Source organism: Patagioenas fasciata, chromosome 13 (assembly GCF_037038585.1).
Source record: "Patagioenas fasciata isolate bPatFas1 chromosome 13, bPatFas1.hap1, whole genome shotgun sequence".
Lineage (NCBI taxonomy): Eukaryota > Metazoa > Chordata > Aves > Columbiformes > Columbidae > Patagioenas > Patagioenas fasciata.
The window spans coordinates 6,334,549-6,357,987 of record NC_092532.1 but is presented as its reverse complement, the minus strand read 5'-3'; positions in this window follow the sequence as shown (position 1 = coordinate 6,357,987).

The following is a 23,439-nucleotide window of genomic DNA, read 5'->3' as shown; positions in this document are numbered from 1 at the left end:
CTGAAGCGTGGGGAAGCTGCTGCACTGGACATGGCACAGGCTGCTTGGGAGAGATTTCTGTGTCTGTCGGTTTTAACCAATGTTACATAACAAAGGGAACCATTTTATAGGCGTTTTGAAACCTGCAGACAAATGTCTTCAGAAATAATTGCTAAACTGCATGTGACAGTAATTGTGTATTAGTTCTATAATTGTCATTTTGAAGACCTATGAAGTATCGTTGGAAAAATGTCACTAGTGATAAGAGTTAATTACAACTGAAGTCTGTTTTCAACTATTTGCAGTGAGAAGCAGGTGTTATTACACTCATTAAATGATTTCATAAATCCTGAGTTTTATCACATTTGATTAAGAGCTGCTGAACTACTGATGGTCAACTCCAGGAAAAACAGTTTTAATTACTGCAACTAATGAAAACTAATCACCAAGCAGGACTGCACATTTTAAATATCAAAATTTGAATCTTGAAAAACTGGAGCATTCCCCTCCTTGGTACAAAATTGTATTTTGCATCACCCATAATAGCATATTGCAGAACATCTTGTGTTTCAAACTGTGCAAGTTGGTGTTCATATTCCCTAACTCTAAGTGGATAACTCAGCTATCATAGGGCATAAATAAAACTGTTAATTTAAATCACTTAATATGCAATTTATACAGCAAAAAATGTAGTAACTGTATGATTTCAGTGTCGTGCACAATTTAAATAATGTTTTATTTTATATCATGTACAAGCGCTTAACTGCTCCCTTCTTTTCCCAAGGTTTCAGATGCTTTATCACCCCGGTTAACCACGTTCTACTTTCACATTAACCCAGGTTGACACATGATGAAAGAACATAGGGAGGTTTAATTTTTAGCTGACACAAGGTCATTAGTTTCTAACTTGGAGAACAAAGCATTTAAATACCTCTATGCAACATAATCTCAAATTTATATTATCACCTGACCATTGTGGTTAGCAGGACAGATGGATTAAATATCTCAAGTTTAACCAGAAGTCTTGTGCTGGCTCTTTTCAGTGGGGGCTGCCTATTTGAACAGCTCCTTTTCCATTTCTCACTTCACGGAGTTTTTTGCAGCACTGGACTTCATTCTAACCTTTCCCTCCCCCCTTTGTTTGGCTTTTGTTTTGCAACAGCTGTTATTATCGTTTTTGGTCAGCTGTGATTGCTGGAGGCAAAATAGGACCAGATGGTGTTTTGCTATGCATGAATGGCGAGTTAGAGGAGTTGAGATTGAATAGGCCAAGTTTGAATGGTGTCTATGCACCACCTGCCCTCTTCGGCAGCGGCACACACATCATCGGAGCATGATCTGTCGCAGACCTACCCGAGTTGGATGGGAATGGAGAGAGCCTCCTTGGATTTTCTCCATATTTATTGATCTTCCATGCACTAACAGCATAATGCAGTACACAGTCAATTTGAGTTAATTGGATATGACACAGCATGTACATGTAATCTATCACTGCGCTCTCCTGGTACGCTTTAGGTTTTACTGCCACGAGAACACGCGGTATTAGCCTGCATTAATAGGCTAAGTGGATGGAAGTAAAACAGGATCATTGTAGGGCTTCATTTAACAAAATATACGGTAGTTTTAAAATGATACCCTTGAAGCTGCCAGACATGCAGTTAAACATGAACATTTTGGATTTGATAGACTGGACTATTTTGGCACAGAAAAAACCAAACTTCATTCCCATACTTTTCTGCGAGGTTTGCTAGTGAAATTGGAATGAGCAGTTGACTAAAAGCAGGGAACAGCATCGGGGGTGACAAGCCGGTGCTCTTGGGAAAGGAGCGTGAGTTTGTGTGGAGGAATCCACGTCCCAGCAGTAGCGATATTGCAGTGAGCAAATTCGGATTTCCAGCCCCCAAAATACAGACATTAAAATTAGGCATCCAAATTGGTTTTAGAGTCACAAAGGGCTTCTTTGGTGTTTTAAACTGGCCAGAAAACCGTTACAGAAATTTTAGATCTGTTGTATCCACCGTTAGGGTGAACTGAAAGACACAGCGTATGCAAGGGTTGTGTCCAGACCTTACGTAGTAAAATACCTACATTACAAGTAACAAACCAAATACATAGCACAAACGTATAATACATAAATTGCTCGGATTGTCGCAGCAGTTGGATGTTTCAAGGCCTGCTTACGTATGGAGTGGGGGTTGCGATCATGCTCTGCCGAAGTTGGCAGGAGCTGCTCACTCGGTGTCTTTGTCTGCGGTGTCAGGTAGCCAAGTGAGCTACTTTATTATGAAAATTGCATTCAGCTGAAAAAATGCTAAATATTTTCAAGTGCCTGTGGGAAAAGCTAGTTTTGTATTAAAGGATTTGGTTCTTAAAGTCACCAAGAAGTTAATGCTTCTCAGGTGCATCTGAGGGAGAGAATTTTCGATTATAATACTGAAATCTTTCAGAAGAGGAGGTACTGCTTTGAATGAGCTGGCCTGACAATTCAATAGGCTACGCTGGAGATTTATAATGTACTCTGTTTACCTCAGATAAAAAGTAGAAGTGCTATTTTAAGTAGTGGGCTTTGGCCAAGCTCTTAGAGTATTAACATCTTCAGCCCCCACACCAACCAAAGTAGTGCAGTTTTCTTGTAATGTCTGAAAGGAAATATATTTTAATCTTTTAGGTAAAGTTGGACAGAAAATTATACTTGATGTGGTGGTGTTATATGGGCACTTTCTACAGGTACCATTTATTCTCTTTCCCCTCTGGGAATATCTTTATTGATACAGCCACCTTTGGCCTGTTATTTTCTCCAAACTGGAGTTGTTACATTACTTTAACCCTGCTGCTCTAATTGAAACAGAAAGGCTTTGATCCAGCAAATCGCTTCAAATGAGTGGATAATTCATGTATATAAGTAGTAATTTCATTAAAGTGACTACTCATATGTTTCGCAATACAGTTGCTCAAGTGCTTTCATAGATCAGGGGTCTAACTGCAAAACATTGTGTATGTTTTCCAAACAATTCCAAGTAGCAATAGTAAGAATAATCAGAACCTAGAAGTGACATAACCTAACCTACATTTTCTGCATTTTCTTTTATTAAATTCTATTCAAAACAAGACACAGGTCTGACTCTCAAGTACAGGTATCTAACCTTTGTGCTGGTTCGGTGACTGTGCATCATCATAAATGTGTAAAGAATGAAGCATCTGAGTGGTGATCTGTATCCTCAGCCATGTAGACGGGTTTCTGCTGCGCACAGGTCTGAAAAGCTGCATCAGCACTCACAGCTCGCCACTGAGCAGATGCCTTGACCAAATATTTGTATTTACAAAACAGAGAGGTAAATGCAAGCAAACAAAGCACCATTATACCTACTGGCAATATTTGTGAAATCTAAAGGGTATTGTTACTGCAGGCTGGTTTATTTTTGATGCTGTATCTCATAGTGTAGCAATAGCAAACGTACACATCGTATTAGCATGAAGTACACAAATAAAAATCCCCTGTGTTCTACTTTTCTTGTTGATGGTTATAGGTGCTTAATTTTGGAATTGGTTTTGATGTTCCATGAATCATGAAAATTGACCATACAGCATGGATATTTTAAAAATAACAAGTAGCTGTACCATTGCTTAATTTCTTTCCTGTTCCTAATGTTGGAAGTGCTGAAAATCATAGGTCACTTTCGAACATTCTGCCTTGTCAGCTGTTGACCAGGGGATTCTCACTGCTGTGCTGATGTACGTCTGTATCATCTGTATGTGTGTATATGTAAGTCCTTACCTCCTGCTCCTGCCCACCCACCACCCATGGAAAGTTCCTCCTTGAAAAACTGCTCCTCTCCCAGAACCGCTTGTTCTTCCTCTTGTTCCTCGTGATCTCAAGGAAATGGACAACTATTCCACATACATGGTACTTATTTCTTTCAATAAAGAGATGTCCAGATGTGCGCACTTAATTTTATGTGGAAAATGTATAGAATATATGTGAAAATGAGGCATGCATTTGAGGTTTTGAGTAATGTTCTTTGCAACGTCAGCTGCCAAAGATTTGGTTACTGCTTGTCGGACTGTGGCAAAATATAAATGAAACTGGTGATAATTATCACCCTTGTATAAACAGACTTTCTCCCTTATACTATTGTGGCAGATATATCTATAAGTGTTTTTGTCATTTGCAGCAGGTAGCATAATATGGCAGATCTGTAGCTGCTGATGGAATGCACGTAATTCCAAGTGTCAGTTTAGAGATACTTGTCTTTCTATAAGGAATGAGCAGCCTTCTTCTTGTTTTTCAACTCAATGCAAATGTAATCCTTATCCTTCACTTCAGAAAACAGCCAGAGCTGACTAGTGGACTTGGAGAAATTAAACATCTTTGAACAAAAATAGTCATAAAAATGTAATAATCTCACGTTCACTTCTGTTGAAGTCTGCTGAAGATGTACTTGGCTTTAAACCCAAAGCTGGGTATTTGCTTGTGGTTTCTTTCCATTATCAAAGCTGCTGAGCAGCAAAAAATTGATTCTGCATCAACCTACAGATCCCTGTTGGGAGCCTGTGCCAGGCCCAGTGCCGGCCGCACAGCCGAGGGACGTGAGGCCATTGGCACAAGTGCCATTCTCATCTAATTTTCATGTCATTTTAGCATTAAGAGTCAATGCAAGATGTAACTGATGATTTCAAAAGGAGCCAGGTCACCCAGTCATGGGCCATGGACCATGGACCACTGCATCTCCTTGGCCCTGTCGGCATCAGTTGTGTCACCGTGGTCACCATCGGGCAGGAGATGGCTTCTCTGCCATTAGGCCAAATTCTCTGCATAAGCAACTCCACCGAGCACCGGGCCTATTAAAAACTAAAACCATCTTTGCGGTGTACTCAGGGCTAAATGAGAGGTTGTGAAGCCAGTAGAAATAATCCCAGTGATTTCAGAGGACTTTGGGCCAGGGCTTAGCTGAAGATGGGCACAAAAATGCAGCCATAATGAGCAGGACTGTAATTTTTTCAAATGTAGGAAAAATTCTTGCAGAGAGATAATTCAAAGGAGAGGGAGGAACAGCAATCTTCCTCCTGAACTGAGAAAATGAAAACTGTTGGGTATGTGTTGCTATCACAGCAAAAGGTTTCTATCTAGGCTCAGCATCTGGGAAAGTATTTGTGATTTAAATGCATTAAGCAAAATGATAATGTTATTTGACTTTGGTTAATCAATAACAGAGGAGAAATGTAACACTTTAGTTTGATTAACCTTCTGCCATACAACACAAAGTCAATGAAATCAGAAATACTTTGTTCTTTTTTAAAATTTACATAAATTATAGTGGGGTTTCATTTCTGGAAGTTTGTTGTTTGTTGGTTTGGTTTTTTTTTCCCCTATCATTATCTGTATATTTTATCTGAAGTTTGTTTGTTGCTTTAGAACAACCTGTTTGTCCACTGTAGACAAAATACACACTTTGTTCAATTCCTTACTTGAGGTCAAATTCTCTTGAGGAGAACAAGTGTGGGTTGTGTAGCTGTCAAAAGAGGGTTTAGTGCTTGACCCTGAGAAGCATTCAGAGCCCAGATCTCTCTTTTTTTATTGCTTTTCATTTTCATTGTTTGTACTTTACACTTAAGAAGGGGCCTCTGCAGAGGGAAAAGCCCCTGCTTTGGTATTCACGACCAGCAGCCTTCAGCTGAAACACCTCAAAAGCTTTTCACGGCAAGAATTTGGAAGGCGCTGCCCTGTGTCAGCTGCTGGTGCACAATGGGACCCACGAGCGGTGGGGATGGGGCAGGATGCGGTGGGACCCGTGGGGATACCCATGGTGATACCTGCAGTGGTACCCGTGCCCTGAAGACAAGGGGGACGTGATGGAAATGGAGTCAGAGATTCAGGGAACACGCATAAATGTTCTGACAATAAACAGAAAGAACTGAAGGTGTGTGAACTTGGATGCAATGAGGCAGGATTGTGAATCCGAAAGGGGGAAGTTGCTAAGTTAATGTAGTTCAGAGGGAGATGCAGACAATAACTGTTTAATGGGATGCTCGCTGAAAAGTTGATGGTGCAGTTTTATATATCTGTGCTCAAACAGAAGTTGTGTCTTACGTTTTCTACAGATGGTGTTTATATAGTGTACACAAGCTCAGTGTTAGAAATAACCATAAAAAAGCCTGAGGTTTTGTATAATTATTCACAATTACTATTGTGTAATTGGAAAGTGTAAGTATTATATTACATTTTATTTTATAGAACTACAGTGCGATTATACTTGGTAAGAGCTGTTAACAGTATGCAGCGCTTCATTTGTAAAAAATACAAAATACTTGTAGTATTGCTAACTGAACATGAGTTTTGGCTACCATGCAAATGGACTAAAGGTGGATTTCAAGTCCTTTCCATCCCAGTTGCCAAGACGGTTGGCCTTATCTTTTTTATCTCAGGTAGTAATTCACAGTTCTCCAGGGCCATTCTGAGGGAGCCAGGAGCACAAGAGGACCAAACAGATGAACTGAGATAACAGGAGGCTGAACAACTGAGGAAGGTCACCTCTTCAGAGTTACACAATTCTTGCACGAGCCAGCCCCGGGCAGGGTCATGACTCTTAGGGGGTAATTTCTGACCTGGAAGACAGGGACTGCATGAACCCTCCCATCTGCTGCTAAATGCATGAAATGGAAGTATCTTTGGGAAAAGGAAATGACTAGGTATTTTCTCATCTATCTTGGGATGGACTACATATACTATGTATTGCGAGATAATCTGCACTCTGAAGAAACCCTAACAAGTTGCAGCCCTACTCAGAGCAGAGACTCCAAATATGGGAAAACTTGTATTTAACTACACAGATCTTCAGCCAACACCTGGGAGCCAAAGAAATGCATGAGCATTTCATTTGCATGAGCAAATACGTGTGCACTCCGCATCACCAAACAAGAAGCATTTCACATGGTGCTGTCTCAACAGAGATCACAGGCAAATAAAAGTCAAATAAGTCAAGAAACCATACAAAGAAGAAAGAAAACAGATTTCAGCTTCTTTGAAAGCACAAAAAATGAAAACAACTTTCTCTCAAAATTATGGACTGCATGAGCCTTTCTTTGCAGCAAAAATTCCCCCAGAATTGTATTTGTTCATCATAATATTCAGCTGGGAATAACAGGACAGACTCAGAGGGTCCCTGCAGGGCACAGTGCACATGTAGGTACTATCCAAGCTATGAACCCGAGGGCAAATGTTACTTTCCGTTTGTTGCCACCGGTTCAGAACTCTCATTTTTATGCAGACTTGAGGCTGTACCATTAGTCTCTGGTGCTTGTTCTCAGCAGCCAGCCAGGACCAGCCAGGCAGCATCGATGGAAAAGTGACTTCCAGGATCATCATAGGCCTAGGGAGAGTCAGTGACACTGGTTCAGCTTATGTTTGGATGTAAAGAGCTCCTTAAATTTCAAATATTTTCATTACAGGATAATTATAAACACTAACGAAAACCCTGATCACATCAAACCAGTCTATGTCTCCCACAGGCAGCGACGGCCACTGTTGCCCTTTGAACCTGGAGATAAGTTAATTATATCTGTGACCAGCTAAGAGGCCATTTCTGGTTGCCAGTGTCCTGACTCTACCTTCTTCCTCTTGGATTCAATGACTCTTAAGCGTATACTTAAAGTTAAGCTTCTTATGAAGTATGCTCCTGAGCAGGGAACATAATTAAGATATAAGTACGGTAGAAAAGCCCATAACTGCTTAAAATCCATCTCATCTTTCTCCAGGCCTTGGAAACAGAAATAATGAGAATTCCCAAAGGATTTACGTTTTACTTTTATTTTAGTTTTTGGTTAAGGATTTCACTCTATGGAAGTGAAGCAGGAAGAAAAGTTTGTTGCAGAGGTTTTTGTCAAAACTGAAGAAGCTGATTAAATGGGTGACTTCATGAAAAGCTGAACCATGTTGCTATTATTCTTAGTGCTTAATTAAAGTCTGGGATGTTTAAGTGCTGACAACTGCATCTGTTTCTTTAAAACATCCTCCTGGGTTTCCTATACGGAAAAGCAGAGGGTGCGTGGCTGATTGCCTGCAGCTCAGGGCAAATATTGCCATGATTGAGTTTTGCTGGTCAGGTACTGAAAGAAACTGAGTCCTTGGAGCAGAGTAGATAGATGACTCCTCTGTGAATTAAACAGCACTTGAATAAAGATTCATTAACCCATTTCAATATCATATGTAGCATTTCCATACTATGGTTTCAGTCTAGTGCCAGTGGAGTTTCAGCTGTTACCTCTTGAAATCAATTGTAGAGCCCACAATGGCTTTGGTGCTACTGGACCAAATCTTGACAGAGCAGCTTCAAGACTTTCATTAAACAAAAGAATTATTATAACTCAGAGCTGTGCTTAAATGTCCACTGTAAGTGAGGCGAAGGCGTTTTGATTCGGAGCCCAGTGCAATCCTGTTCACCTTTGCAGCACTGCAGAAACCATTGTGAGCACTACTGAACTTGGGGACAACTGGGGATGTAGTTGGTGTTGAAAGAGGTGATATTGTTTCCCCTTGAAGTATGATTTGATTCACTACTTGTGAGTGCAGTGTCTCGCCTTCCACACCAGAAAATTAGGCCACTAGTCATTACAAAGAAAAATATCCGATGTCCCAATGTTCGATCACAAAACCAAATCAATCTTACTGGCGTTTTTTTGTTTTCACTCCTCACTTCTGGTTTCTACATGGTTCTTTAAAGAAATACAGTTTTGCTTAAAAGCAAAACAAACCAGCAGCATAAACCAAAACCAACTGTGTTCATTGAAGTGTTTTGTACATCATGACTGCTACTTACCATTTTTATTCATCTGATGTTTATAGAGAAATCCTGTCTTGATATCTTGAAGGCACTTTTAATGAGTACACATCACGAATTTTCCAACTGCTTTTAGATTGAAAATGATTTCCTTTCTATTTGTCACAGAATCATGTTATTTTACATTTTAAAAGGTTCTTGCACACCTCCCCGGCACCTGGATTGGAAGCGATTATTGACTATTGTAGTTTGAAAATGAAAGCCAGTAGAGTTTGCTTCAAGCCTGTTCAACTAAATAAAAAAGTTAACTCAGCATTGACCTAACCCTGCACCACTGAACTGGCCGAGTAACTCTCGGTTTTGATGGGAACAGGTGGAAGCTCCTGCCCATAAGACCGTGGCCACTGTTCGATCACAGCTAATTGAATGACTTTACTGACCTTCTCTGTTTGGTGTAAGAAAATAGTGCATATTTTGGTCATAAGCCGGTAAAACTTCAGTTTGTATCTAAAAATATTTGGAGTGAAGAGGAATAATGAACTTTCACTACCCACATTAAATAGATAATTAAGAATATGAATATTAAGAAGGCCAATTTATAGTGCTACTGATTGATTTGCTGCGAATGACTGTGAATAAGGTCTGCAAGGAGAAAAACAAGATTACAATTTAAAGATTGTAATTAAGTGGGTTAGAATTTCTACCATTTCCCATTCTCATTACACTTGTAGGAATAAAAGACTTCTGTCACACAATTTAGCAGTTACCAGGGTAAAAGAGATTTATCTTTTCTGTTGTTAGTTATTTTGACGATCGTACAGCCAATGCCAGAAAGCAACCAAAACCATTGTTATTTTTACTGTAGGCTGTTGACATGCTTCAGTGTCTGGGCAAACGTAATAGAGTGGTAAGGACCATGTCCCGTGGAGGACATGAAATGAAACCCTTGCTTCCATGGTTAAACAAAATCACAGAATCATTTTGGTTGGAAGAGACCCTCAAGATCACTGAGTCCAACCATAACCTAACACTGGCACTAAACCATGTCCCTAAGAACCTCATCTGTGTGTCTTTTAAACACCTGCTACCAGAAGACACCAGCAAGAACTCTGCAACCCACTGCCCACCATGACCCCTGCAGAGTGCAAACCCCTCCAGCATTGTGGGGGTGGAACCACTCAGAGCTGCTGGTTTGCTGTGCTGGGGCTCCCCAGACTTCTCCCAGGGCAGTGGTGGAGTCACCATCCCTGGAGGTGCTTAAAAGACGTATAGATGAGGCTGTTAGGGATATGGTTTAATGCTAGTTAGGTTACGGTTGGACTTGATGACCTTAAAGGTCTTTTGCAACCAAAATGGTTCTATGATTCTTTGACTTTGAGCACTTTCCAAGCGTTCCCACTCCAAATGCAGTTGGGCGGGTTCATGGTCAAACCACTAATAGTGGCCTTTGAAAGGATTCCTCAAAACATGAGGCTCAGCAGACTCCTGGCAGTTCTCTGGGCTTAGGCAGTAGAATGCCGATGCCTGACGCCGAGGATCTCGCATCCAGTCTGCTCACTGCTCATATTGAAGGACACATTTGCAGATGGAGAGCAGAGAAATGACTTGTTTTTTAGCTAGCTATCACATATGGCTGTTCAGTTTTTGTGTGAGGGCTTTACAGAGAGATCTAAGGCTTGTTTTCCAAAACTCACCAGCAGAGAATATGATGGCAGCTCTTATTAGGAAACAAACGCAGCTCTATTTATGCAGAAAAGCTGTCTGTTCGCTAATGATCTTATGTAGGTAATAGCTAGCAGTAGTGATGGTAATTCATTGCTTGGAACACATTTACCCAAAATACTTGTATTTATTTTCAGAGAAGATGACATATACTGACTTGTTCAATACAAACATAAAGAAATATCTGTTGTGTTTTACAGAACAACTGTCTTTATTCTCTCTTTTCCTTTGTCCCTTGAGCTTTAGAGTATGACTATTTAATTAAAGATTGAATGAGAGACCAAGTTTAATTTTTTTCTAAACAATAAACTCCAACATATTCAACAATGTCTCATGCCTTCCTGGCATTTTGACGTACGCCTGCAGCAGAGAGTCTATTGAATTTGGTATGTGACTAAAATCTAACAAAGAACACTGTCTGCTGAACTCTAAATCTGCTTGGCTAAATCATTCAATGTGCTGTACAAGTTGTACAGCTGAAACTGAGAATAAGCAGAGCCCTTACAGAATACAGCCAAGAAGCAGCTTAGCTACAATTCTCAAGACATGATTTAGGAGCTTCAGGGTAGTTTTGACAGTATTAAAAACACTGAAATTGTGACTTTTTAGGAATCAATCTTCTTTCTTTTTCTTGTTACTTATTACAACTCATTACTACTTTAATTAAAACTGGGAGACGTGTTTGGTTGGATCCTTGCAACCAGTCACCACAATGGTTGTTATTTGTGTAAATACATTATTGCAGTAAGAACCCTGTCCGATTGGGACATGGAATTGGCTCAGCAGTGACATCCATACAGCCAGACAATAAATCCTTCTTGTGCATGAAAAATAAAAGTCCTCTTTTGCCTCTCCAGAACATTTGTCTGTCAGACTGTACCCTGCAGTGGAGACACTTCCACGCATTGGCACATTCTAAATAATAAATAACAATAAGACAATACATCGTCACATTTAAATAACAAATAAAGAAAATAGGAGACAACACTCATGGAACTTCGAGAGATCTTTAGAGACTACATTTTATGTGAGATAAGGTCTAGAGAAATGGGCAAAAGAAGATGAGAATAGTCTTAGAAATCTGATGAAATGCTGTTAATTATAAATCCTGGGCTAAGAATTCATCTTTGGTTAAACTCTGTTGAAAGCAGTGATTGGAAATAAAAAGTGAGGATATTTATGAGCTGTTCAATACAATAATCTAAAGCCATGTTAAATCTAAATGACCCATTCCACATGGAGATTGCACTCTGAATTATATCGGGGCAGTTATCATGAAAATAGCAGGTGTCCTTTTGCTTTTTGGTCAATTACCATAGTTAATGAATGAAGTACTTTTTCTATTACAATTTAATTACCCAAGATTGTTCAGCTCACTTGCAGCATCTGTTTTTCTGCAAGGGCCTACTTTTGAACCCTTTTTTTTTTTTTTTTACAAATAGGTCATCTAGAGCACAAAGAGCTTTATCCAGCATGGTGCAGATGATCTTCTGTACCCAGAAGGATGGGAAGTGAACCCCAGTGTCAAGAACTGTCTCCTCTCATGTTTCAGACTGGAACCATTGCATCCTCCTCAGAGTTGAAGTCTTCCCACCTCTTCCCTTTTTTTGCCAGAGCCACATTTCTCAGCACTGTGTTGATCAGCACTGTGTTTCTTTCCACCAACAACCATGACCCCCAACAGCAGAATGGTGGGATTAGTAGAAATATGATCTGTGGTGTCAGGCTGTGACTTTTGCACATAGAATCACAGAATGGTTGGGGTTGGAATGGAGCTCTGGAGAACATCTAGTCCAACCCAACATGTAGAGTCAGTTGCCTTCACTGCTGAAGAGTGAGTTCCTCTATGTGCTTTCCTGGCCGTCTTGACTGCTTGTTCTGTTGCTGTGTCCCAGCCCAAATGCTCAAGCAGGACGATCAGCCTGAGCACTCTGGCCTGGGGTGGGATCTTGTCCAAACACAAGGGACCCAGCTCTGACATCTGGGACATCAGGACACCACAAGAGCACTTCACTGCACAAAATATCCTTATGGCTCACTGTGCAGTAAACACCTCTGGTACGTAGATGCACTCCTGCTACCAGAAGACATCAGATCAATAAATAAATTATTGAGTAAACCTCTGTGGTCAGGCTAGATAATCACAGGGATGCCTTCTGGCCTTAAAATCTATTATCTTCATTCTCATTTACCCTAAGGCCATTTTACCCCTCTCTAGCCATATAAATGGACCTTAAGGTTTGAATATTTATATCCCCTTTGAGGTATCTTTATGTTGCCAGAGTGATGCCTCAGTAACCTTTGTGCGGGTGAGAATGAGGAGCTCTGAGTCCCTTGGTTGCCACATTGGAAGCTGGCTCAGGGGCTGGGGTTTTGCTCCTTGCTGTGGTTTTCCTTGTCTGATCGATACATGCAGACTGTTTGGGAGTCCTTGTTTTAATATTTTATTAACAATGACTCATGTAACTTTGCTTATGCCTTTTGTGCTGGGGATCGACTAATTAGTGACACAACCAATAGATCCACCTGCCTTTGGCAAAGTGCTCAAATCCAGGTGTCCACATTTCTCAGATGGGATGTGAAATAATGCCAACCTGTGGAGATGTGAGAAGAAACCAAAAAGTAAATCTAAAGTAGTATAGGTTATAAACCTGGAAACGAGTCCTAATGGGCCACAACTGGACATCAGGTGTCTCTGTAGTGTTGGTGAATCTCAACTGGTGCAAATCTGGGTGTGTGAGCAGAACAACTTGACCTAAGGGCTACCTATTCATGTTATTGTGGCTGTGCCTCCAGGATTGAGTTTTCTGCAGTAAAACCTGCGATAGGACGGCCCCGATGAGCAACACATGCATGCACACACTAGTAGCAGTCTCATCTTTCTTGTGGTCTAAACACAATCTAATAATAAACAAAAATTCATGGTCGGTGCTTGGATTAGATGAACATCTGCTCACTAATCTGTTTTTAAACTGCACAGTGGTTCTTCTCTGTCAGCCTTTCACTCACATGAAAAGATAGTTTAGAAAAAAGAGAGGAAAAAAAGGGAAATTCAGATGTTCCAGATTCCTGCTGGATAAACATTGATATTTGGGGGGTTCCTGGAGCAGCGCACACTGACCCCTGCATGGAGCCCTTCGTGCAGCTCATGTTGACCCAGATGCCTCCTACAGAGAGGGGCTCTTTTTGTTTCATTGGGTGTTGAATGTAACGTTACAAACCATGACTTATGGCAGGAGAAAAGCAGACACCCGAGGACAGATTCCTCTGTTGCATAATTCCACAGCTGAGAAATGTGCCAGGGAATGCAGAATTACAACCCAGACTTTTCCAGCTTTCCTTCTTGTTGTCTTCATGGCCCAACAGAAAATTTTGGCAGCTGGAAGTGAGGAAAAAAATGAGCTTTATTGCTTTCCAGACGAGTCAGATGGTCTTCAGCAATTACTGTGAGAAGTGAGAACTGGTCCTCTCAGTAGATCTGTCACAGATTTGGTCTGCGTATCTACTGCAATTGTTCTCCCAGTCCCAAAGTGCTCCCGGAGGTCTCTGGACAGCAAAAGCTTCCAAGATCTTCCCACTTGCAAATCAACAACTGCAGCTACTTCTGCAAGTGTCCAAACCATCACTGTGCAAAGAGCAGCAAAGTGGGACAAGCTGACCTTAAAACCACACGTCTGGAAAAGAGGCATTCATTTTTTGACCCCAAAGTTGGAGCTGTTCAGAGTAAACAGCGGGGAATAACTTTTGCTGCTGTTGCGTTTGAGTTGGATTTTATTTTTAATTTTATTTTGCAATATGGGAACTGTCAGCAGGGCTGTGCCAGGGTATATCCCCCCTACCCCATGGCTGTTGGGGCACATGGTTGCACCATGGTCTGGCCACCCCTGTTTGGAGACTGGAGCGGGGTCCTGTGCTGCCCCTGCTCGAGGTGGGGTGCAGGGCTGGGCAGAGGGGGGTACGGACCATAGCAGCACCCAGCCCTGTTGCACAAGTGCTTAATGAGGCAACAGGCTCCTTAGAGCTTATTGCTTTGGATTACACCATGTCACCTCCTGTTACACTGTGTGAAGCCCTAAGCTGGGCTGACACAGTGTAACTCAGGGGACCTTGATGTGGAATGACATGACAGTGTGTGAGAAAATCAAAGTTTGTCTCTCCTGGCATGGAGCACTCGCTCCCTGATCCCGCAGCACCCGTGCGGCCCCGCTTTCATTGTGTCACCGGCAGGTTGGGTGTCTGGAAGAACTGGGATATTTTTGTTAAGCAAATTCAAATCTCATTAGCAAATTTTCATAAAGTGATAATGCAGTGGCAATATTAGCCTTATTAATCCAATATGAAAGTCATTCTCATGATAGAGAAGAGAGCCAATAAAAGCCTTTCATTTGGTACAGGTTAACAGCACATGCACCAGTGTGTTCCTAATGAATGCGGAGTTTTAATCTCCCAGAATCAGTTCAAAGCTTTAGAGTACAGTGAATTAATACCAATAGAAACAGTTTTAAAAGCTCATTTTTTACCTTCATAACAGCTGCCAGTACTGTCTGAAATCAAGAATTGTTTGGTTTAAAAAAAACCCCCACAACTAAATAAAATCCCCAAAACTTTTCATTTAAGTCTGACAGGCAGAGGAGATTTGTGTTGTTGTATAGCTCCAGATAAAAGCAGCATCTAGAACTGTGTTTCAGTTGCCAGGACGACTACCCGCTGCACACCCAGCCCTGCTGACTGCATCGGGGAAATAAAACGGGGTGATGGATCAGCTCAACCATCAGCTTGGTAGCAAAACAAAACAGCAGGGCCGTGGTGATTTCTGGACTGTGCTCATCCTTGGTCAATACCTGATCTGAAGAGAAAAAAAAAAAAAAGGGTCACAACCTATTTTTTAATTTCATTTTCAGATCTTAAGGATTTTTGTATGGAGATAAATTGCAAAATAAGTCCAAATGTTTGTACTTTTTGCAAGCCACTGGCTTTCCTTTTGCTCAGCCATTTTGCTCATGGTATTAAATCAGTTTTGTTGACTCCAGTATCTGAAGCCCATCTGACACGGGAAACCACGTCTCACCGTGTCACTGATGGCAGGGGTGGAGGGAATGGGTGCAGGCAGCTCCTGCCCTTGTCCCATCTCCCAGCTGGTCCCGTCCTGGCGGGTCACAGTGCGATGGACCAGCCCTGTCACACATCAGGGAATTCCCTTTAACCCAGCGCGCTGGTTCATGCCACCCCCAGGGCAGATGTCTTGCCAGAAACTCAAGCTTGTGCACGCGCAGACACTTTAAGGAAGGTACAAAATCAACTGTATTTAATTCCCAGCTCAGACCTTTGTCCTCTCTGTGTACAGAGCATCAGTTGGTGCTGAGGCCAGAGCAGAGCTGTGCTGGGGTTGTAATTACTGTGGGGTCAGTAATTAATTCCAGCAGTCGTTACTCTTACAGATGAGGACTAGTTTATGCGCGACAAATTTACTTAGGTGCTGGTTTCTCTTTTCTACTTCATCAATTAGTGCGAGCACACAGTGATTTGTAAAATCAATAGGGTGGGGTTTTAGTTACTTAGAGAACATTATTTACATGATTTACCCCCTGGTCAGTCAGGTGGTTTGTATTTATAAAAGGGGCTTGGAAGCTGCAAGGTTGCTGCAGCCATGGCTCTGGTGAGGCTGGTTAACTACTCCTTGTGTAAGGGATGCTGCTCACGTGAGTAAGTGCTTTGCAGTTTTGTCAAGAGATGTAGATAAATGCTCCTTAGATGTAATCAGTTTCTTTAGTTTCATACCGCAAAAAGAGTTTCTAACTTTAAAAGACTCTTTTCATGAATGGTAAAATACGAAATCAATTCCATTTATCTGAATGAATCTTTCAGCAAGCTCAGGGTTTAGTGTGGGGGCACTGCAGGCAAAATGTAACAAATGCAGTAGTATAAAAATGATTAAAACATGATGAGAAAGGTTATAGAGATAAAAAATGAGAGGGAAAGATTTTGAAAAGTGAAAACAAGAAATCTGTGTGATACTAAAGGGTTTGTCTATTTTTCATGTTTACTTCTTCTGTGTTCATAATTTTTTAGTCCATCATCAATCACTGTCAATTTGAAAAAGTGCTATACTTAGGGTCATTTATCCAGGGCTATTGGAGGCTAAAATTATGCAGTTTCAGTCAAATATACATGAATAAAGACTGTCATTTCTGATTAATGGCATGTGACTTCAGTGTCTTACAGAATCATCTTGCCATCCAAGCTTTACAAAAAGGTTATTATGTAAGGCCTTTTCCATAATATATCTACTTTTCCTCTAAGAACACTGCAGAAGCCATTTTGCTCACATAAAAATCAGTGCTGCTATCCCTTATTGTGCCGGTGGTAATTGCTCTGTGGATTTTGAGATTGCCAGACTTTCTGTGAGACTTGAAATTACATTATCAAGGATTGTTACAAGGCTTGTAGTTTTGGTGCTGTTTCATGGTTTGCTTTTTATTTTAGTTGTAAGATATAGTCTTTAATTGGGAAAAAAAATAATCAATTTAAAACACTAACATCATGCAGTGTATTCAAAAAAGTGCCACACACACGAGGCTTGTGGTAGGGACAAGGTTTATGGTGCTGCCAGAAACCCTGGAGTCTCTGAGTATCCCCAGAAGATGCTGCAGGGAACCCTCAATGCTGCTGTGCAAGGTCCCCCCCTCTTCAGCTCATCCTGGGATCAACAGCAACATTGGTGGTTTCAGTTCCAGCCCTCCAGATCCCCATTTCTGCAGCAGATGTGGCAGTGGTTGTGCTGCAGCTGTATTTGTTAGCCTTCATAACCTGGTACTATTGCTGGTGACAAGTGCTGCTCCATCGAAATCTATAAGGGCTTCCCTGATGTCTGGTTCTCATGCAGAAACCTGGAATTCTTTTTCCTCTTCCCTGAATGTCATTAGGAAGACACACTTCTTCACGTGGGTGACCATGAAACAGAGGAAAGTATGATGAAGGACAAGAGTATCAGAGGAACTGGGGTGCCCACTGAGAGCCCAGGTGTCCCTAGAGCTGAGCAGGCAGCAGTGCAACTCCTGCCCCAGGTCATCCTTTAAAATCATCTTTGACTCCTTCTGGTCCTTAGAGAAAAAGTCCAGTGAGCAAATATTTCCTCCAGACATCCATCCCTGGCCCTTCTTTTCTCTGTGCACCCTGCACACGAGTCAATACCAGCAAATTAGATGATCCCAGGTGCTATGTATTTAGGCTTATGTTTTCCAAAAGAAGAATTTTCTGGTCTGGTCTTAAGCCCTTAGTGACAAATGTTATGTTCTTCTATTTCTGTTTGTATTTATTGTGAATGTTACTGTTAGTAGAGAAAGACTTGTGTGTTTGGCTGTGATAATTTACGTAGTGTTTAGTGGTGAAGAGCCACAGATACGGTCAATGAGCTAATTCAATAATCTCTCACCTTCTGCTAAGTGCTGTGCTATGGGAATGTGTTTGTACAGGTCCTAAATGGCTGCAGAATGTCACACCACCAAGTGTTGTTTGGCTGGGACATAGCAGTGGCTCCAGGGGTGGCCATGCATTTGGGGAGATCTGCTATGTAATGACTGCCTTGAGACTCTTGACACTGTCACCACTTAAACTGAAGACTGTGTTTCTTGTGAATTAACCTACGTGATGTGCATAGAGTAAAAATTGGTTAATATATGTATATGTGTATTAATGTCTGTGAAATCTGCACAGTTGAACACACATAATGTCTATTATATGCATTGGTGTTCAGTTACTAGCGGTATTCATAGATAAATGTAGCTACTGAAAAAAAGATAGTGGTCAAAATGTGAAGGTCTTGCTAAGAAAATAAATTACGTGGAAGGGGAGAAAATAAGAACAAGAGGAAAGAAAAAAAAAACAAACACAACAAGATCACAAGCTAAAGAAAAAAGATTTGAGGTGATCAATAGACAACAACAGTAAGAGTAGTGAGGAATGTGCAAAATCTCCTATTTGCATTGTATTGTGCAACATTGTCCTGTTTTATGCTATTTTTTTCTCAGCAAATCAGATGGTATCTGGAATTGTGGCATGATATAGTTGAGTCAACTCTCATCCATTATGTTTAAAGACCACAGCACAGGACATCTGTAATACAGGACTGTACATATTTCTTGTGGTTCTGGTACTATTAAAGCTACTTAAGTGTCATGACGTGTTTATTTATGAGATCATCAAAGCCACTTAATAACTTTCTCTTGGTTCCTTGTTTACATCTGTGTAATACAGAGCCAGATTGTGCAGCCCACAGTCACATCAGCCAGCACTTACTCATGCAGGTTGTGCCTCTGACATAAGGGTTTCACAATCTGGCCCATAATGTATCAAAATACATGAGGCCAAGATCTTATCATTTACAATCATGTAAATCTGGCTTTAATCCTTTTAAGCTCTAAGTTAGGTATCTAGACATAAATCAGTGAAATTTCATTGGCTTCAGCATTTGATTCATTGAAGCTCCTCTGATTTACGCTGAAGAGATCAGGCCCATTAGATTTGCAATTTAGAAATGCATTTGCTCCACTGCACGTATAAATGTTAAGATAGCTGAAATTATATCACCCCCAAAAATATTATTTTCAACACTGGCTATTTAAACTATCTCTTTGCACAATATAAACAAAGAGAATTATGTCAGAGTTAGAAGCAAGAAGGCTTAAGAGTCACATATGTCTTAACCTTTACACTGGCTATGAGTACATCAGTTCCTACAAGATGAACTGCATTATAAAGTAAATAGATCTGCTTTAAAGAAAGGTCAGGACACGTGTTCTGCTAAAATCTAATTTCAGTCTATTGCCCTATAACCTACTGCTCTCTGGAATACAACGGATATAATAGTAAAGAGCCTGCATTTAATTATCTGTGATATAAAGCCTCCTTATCCTCCTGAGAATATTCACAAGAATAACAGAAGGTATTCACAGGAATAACAGAAGGTATTCTCAAAACACTGTATTTACTTCTGTAGAGTAAGTGTGTTCTGTTAAAACAGTCTTTCCTGCTTCCTAGAAATATTACTTTAGTACCTCTTGTACCCTTAATCGTATGTTATATCAATTATATGTCCTGAAAGACTGGATTGTTTTACAGATCCAAGCAAACCACTTTGCATATTCAGCCAGTGGTAGGTTCCTACGAGCATATTAAGACCAAGCTTTGCTCATCATCCTTATGCATTAAATGTTTGCTGCTGCCTCTTTCTAAGATGAATTCCATCAGGATTGAATAGCTTAATAATAACACTAATTTTGCCTGATACGAGCCAGAAGAACTCTAAGGTGAAGGGAACTTGCCATAATCTCAGTTTTAGCCTGGCAGAGAAACACGTAAGGGTAATGTGTATGCTTAAAAAAAAGAATAATTAAGACAGGCTTAGTCATGTTATAACTGATGTGCCACGTAGTCCTCTATCAACGTGTCATTTCAAAAGGAGAGAGATGGTAAGTTAGCTTTTAATGGTGATCATTCAAGCACCTGCTTTAAATATTTAAACGATTTTCAGGAAACAAAAGAGAAAAGCACCTGTCTAGGGCTTGGACCTACCTGAGGAAATTTGTCTCATGTTTCACACTGGGTGTGTCATTGCAAACAGACGTGTGCAAACTGTATTCTGAGCTTATAGGAACTGGTCTTATTACCGAATAAATTAGAGTGACTCCACCAAAATACAAAAGCTGAGGATCAGGCCAGAACCAGCCCTGGCAATCCTGCTCACCTGGGCCCAGGAAGGACCAGCCTGGAGGATGCGTGGAGAAGAAATGCCCCCTAAGAATTAGCATTTTAGCAGAGTTTAAGAAGTTTCTAATTTGATTTTTGCAGATGAGTAAGGATCGATTTCCTATAGTGTGGCTCCAGAAAACAAGCAAACTGACCACATTCATGGCATATGCTTGTGCCTTCGCTCCTCCATCCATCACCTACTGCACAATCTAAGGAAGCTTGTTCAATTGTAGGTGAATTAAAAATTCATATATGTGTATATATATATATATATACATACATATACTCACACTTCCCTGGAGATTTTTCTATGGAAGACAGTGAAAGTCATTTCAGATAGTATTCTGTCATCATTTGAAACTCATTCTCACTGAAGCCCAAGTTGTTCTGCAAAAAGGAAGAAAATGATGGTGAAAGAAAGAAGAAAGGAAAAAAAAAAAGGTAAAGGAAGGAAAAGAAAGGAAACAGAATGGCTCCTAAAGCTGTCCCAGGAAAACAAATAGCCTTAATGTCTCCATCTGTGAGTAGCTTGGGAGCTGGGTTCAAAATGCCTATGAAATTGTTACACAAAAAGATGTGACATTCCCTTTTCTTATGAAATGTCTTCCTGTGTTATTGCCTTGTTGGAGTGTGCTGCTTTGGTAGAGTTTATTGTAGAAGCTACTTGTAAGAAGCACATTTGGTGTCATTGCAGTGGTGACGTTACCTCTGTGAAAGTCCTCCTTGCCACCAGTACCCCAGCAGCTGAACGTCTCGCAAGAACCAGAAGACTCAATGACTTGCTATAGGCTCCGCCAGGCACTGCATGGTGATGAGCGCAATAGCACTCTTGGAATCTTTCAAGACTAAAAAAATAATTAAAAAGTCACAAAATGGTAAATACTGATGTTACGTCAGCTGTTTCAGTCTTGCTGCTTATTGATTCACTGGCCACACGTCACCAAAAGGCCTTTGCACCGGGGGAAAAGTAACAGGACAAGATTAGTTACAGGGCCACTGCTAAGTGCAGATTTATTTTTCAATTATTTGCCTGTGTGTCTTTCAGAGGTCGCCACAAGGCCTGTTTCCAGTCTGGGACTGCTCTGCTGCAGCTCCTTTTGGAGGAAAAGGGCTGAGATGACCCACTGGAGGGGCAGGGGACCCTGTGTGACCTTTCTGGGCATTTTCTTGCCCTGTTTGGTAAGTGCATAAAGCTATTTGTAATCTGATCCACTTTAGAAGCATAAAAGATGTTAAGGCGTGTGACTGTGCGGGTGAAACTGGCTTAATCGTACCCAAAGGAGAATGATAAATTCCACCTAGAAGCAAGAAAAATGCCTCTAATTCTCTTTGAGGGAGCATCTCTATAACTAACTTTCCTATTCCAGTGCGGTGAGATCTCCCAGTCCCTGCAGAGACCCCTGGTTTTACTGTTTCACATTTTCTTAGAAACCTTAATACTTCCACACAGGAGAGTTCCTTCTGAGGCATTAAAATACAGATCCCTAGGACCTCTCTTCCATTTCTTGCAAAATTAATGGTAATTACCAAGAATGATTAGCAGGTTCAGTGCTTATTAGTCTTACTTTTTAAAATTCTGAAACAAATGTTTTTTCTTCCACTGTAACTGATCATTTTAATTTCCCTTCCTTGTCTGTAATAAAAATTGACGTTAAAGGATGCCTGAGGCAGTGTAATGAGAAAATGAAATTAGTTTTTCAGTTGGCTGGTCAAAAGCATTTTATACATGATAATAAACAGTTTATTTTGCTCTTTTGCTTATGACATAATAAATGATAAAAACATTTTCTTGAAATAGATATTGCCCACTATGCTACAGAGAGCTCAAGCTGGAATCTTTTCTGTTCATGAGGGTCACTTAACCACTCTGAGGAATGTTTGCCTTCGTGATCTGCTTTCCTTAACCTTTTTTGGGGTTGTACGTAACTCCACACTGAGCACGAACAAGGATTTAGGGCTTTTTTCCTCCTTCTTGAAGATGTTTCTCAGAAACATAGGATCAATTACTCAGCGTAACCTAGGAGTAAATTGATGTCCAGGCATTTCTGAAGAGTGGATCAGAAGTTTACACAGTATCTGTAAAGCCAAACTTCTGTTTAAACCTTCTGTTTAAACCGAATTGTACTGTTTGATTTGCAAACCCCAGAGCACCAGAGGGAGCCTGAGCAGGACAACGGGGGTTGTTAACGGTTTGCATAAATTCTTGATTGTCAAACTATCCGCTGATTTCAGGGGCGATACTGAGAATGTTTGCAGATAAAGGGAAAAAGATGCTTGGACAGTTGTTCAAGGTTCAGTGGAAGTCCGTGACCACTTTGAGATTTGTCCCCTTTAACTGCCCACCCCTGCATCCACATTTTGTGTGAATTGTAAGAGCCATTTCTTCATGAAAGCTCTTTCTGAAGGGAACACATGAGATGTCTTGAATTGTTTAGATTGGTTTGGATTGATTATAGTGGCTTCTTCAAAGCAAGAAATCAAAATAGGCTAGTGGTGAGATGAACACATAACATATTGATAAATGTAGTTACATATATGAACTGGGCAAGTAAGAGAGAGAAAAGCTGAGTTTCTTACACATGATTCTTACAGTTCTTGACAGCTCAAACTCCCACATGCTTGAATAGTTCAATACTGGATTAGTGTGATGGCTGCTTGGCGGATCCTGTGGGGCATAGATTCAGCAAGAAACACATCATTCAGGATTTTGGGGACAGCTTGTAAACTGTCCAACACCACTGGCAATCTCACTCCAATCAAAGTCAAACTGAAAGATGGAATGACTTGGGGGGGAGGGGGCAGAAAGAGAAGCTCTCTTATTTATGCTCCCATAATTTATGTTCTAAATTGCTATTAGTCCGTTTCTGTGGAATAGTGCCAATAAAAGATTTATTTGTAAAATAATATGAACAGTCCTGAGCAAGCTAGAGCACGCTTAATTACAAAAGCAAGAAGGCAAAGCAGAATGGACATGTAAGGACTGAGCTGAAATCCTGATGATTTCTTCATTTTTACTGAAGCCCACAGCAAAACTGCTATTACATTTAACAAATCCAGGGGGTTAGTATTAACATCAGGGCCTGAATTTTTTTCTGTGTTTAGGGAAATGAAAAATTCTCACTCAAGCATACGCCAAACTTGTTTGTAAATGGCAAGCTATTGTGTTGGATTAGACTCCTTTGGTGAAACAAATAAAATCCATTGTTGAAAAACCTTT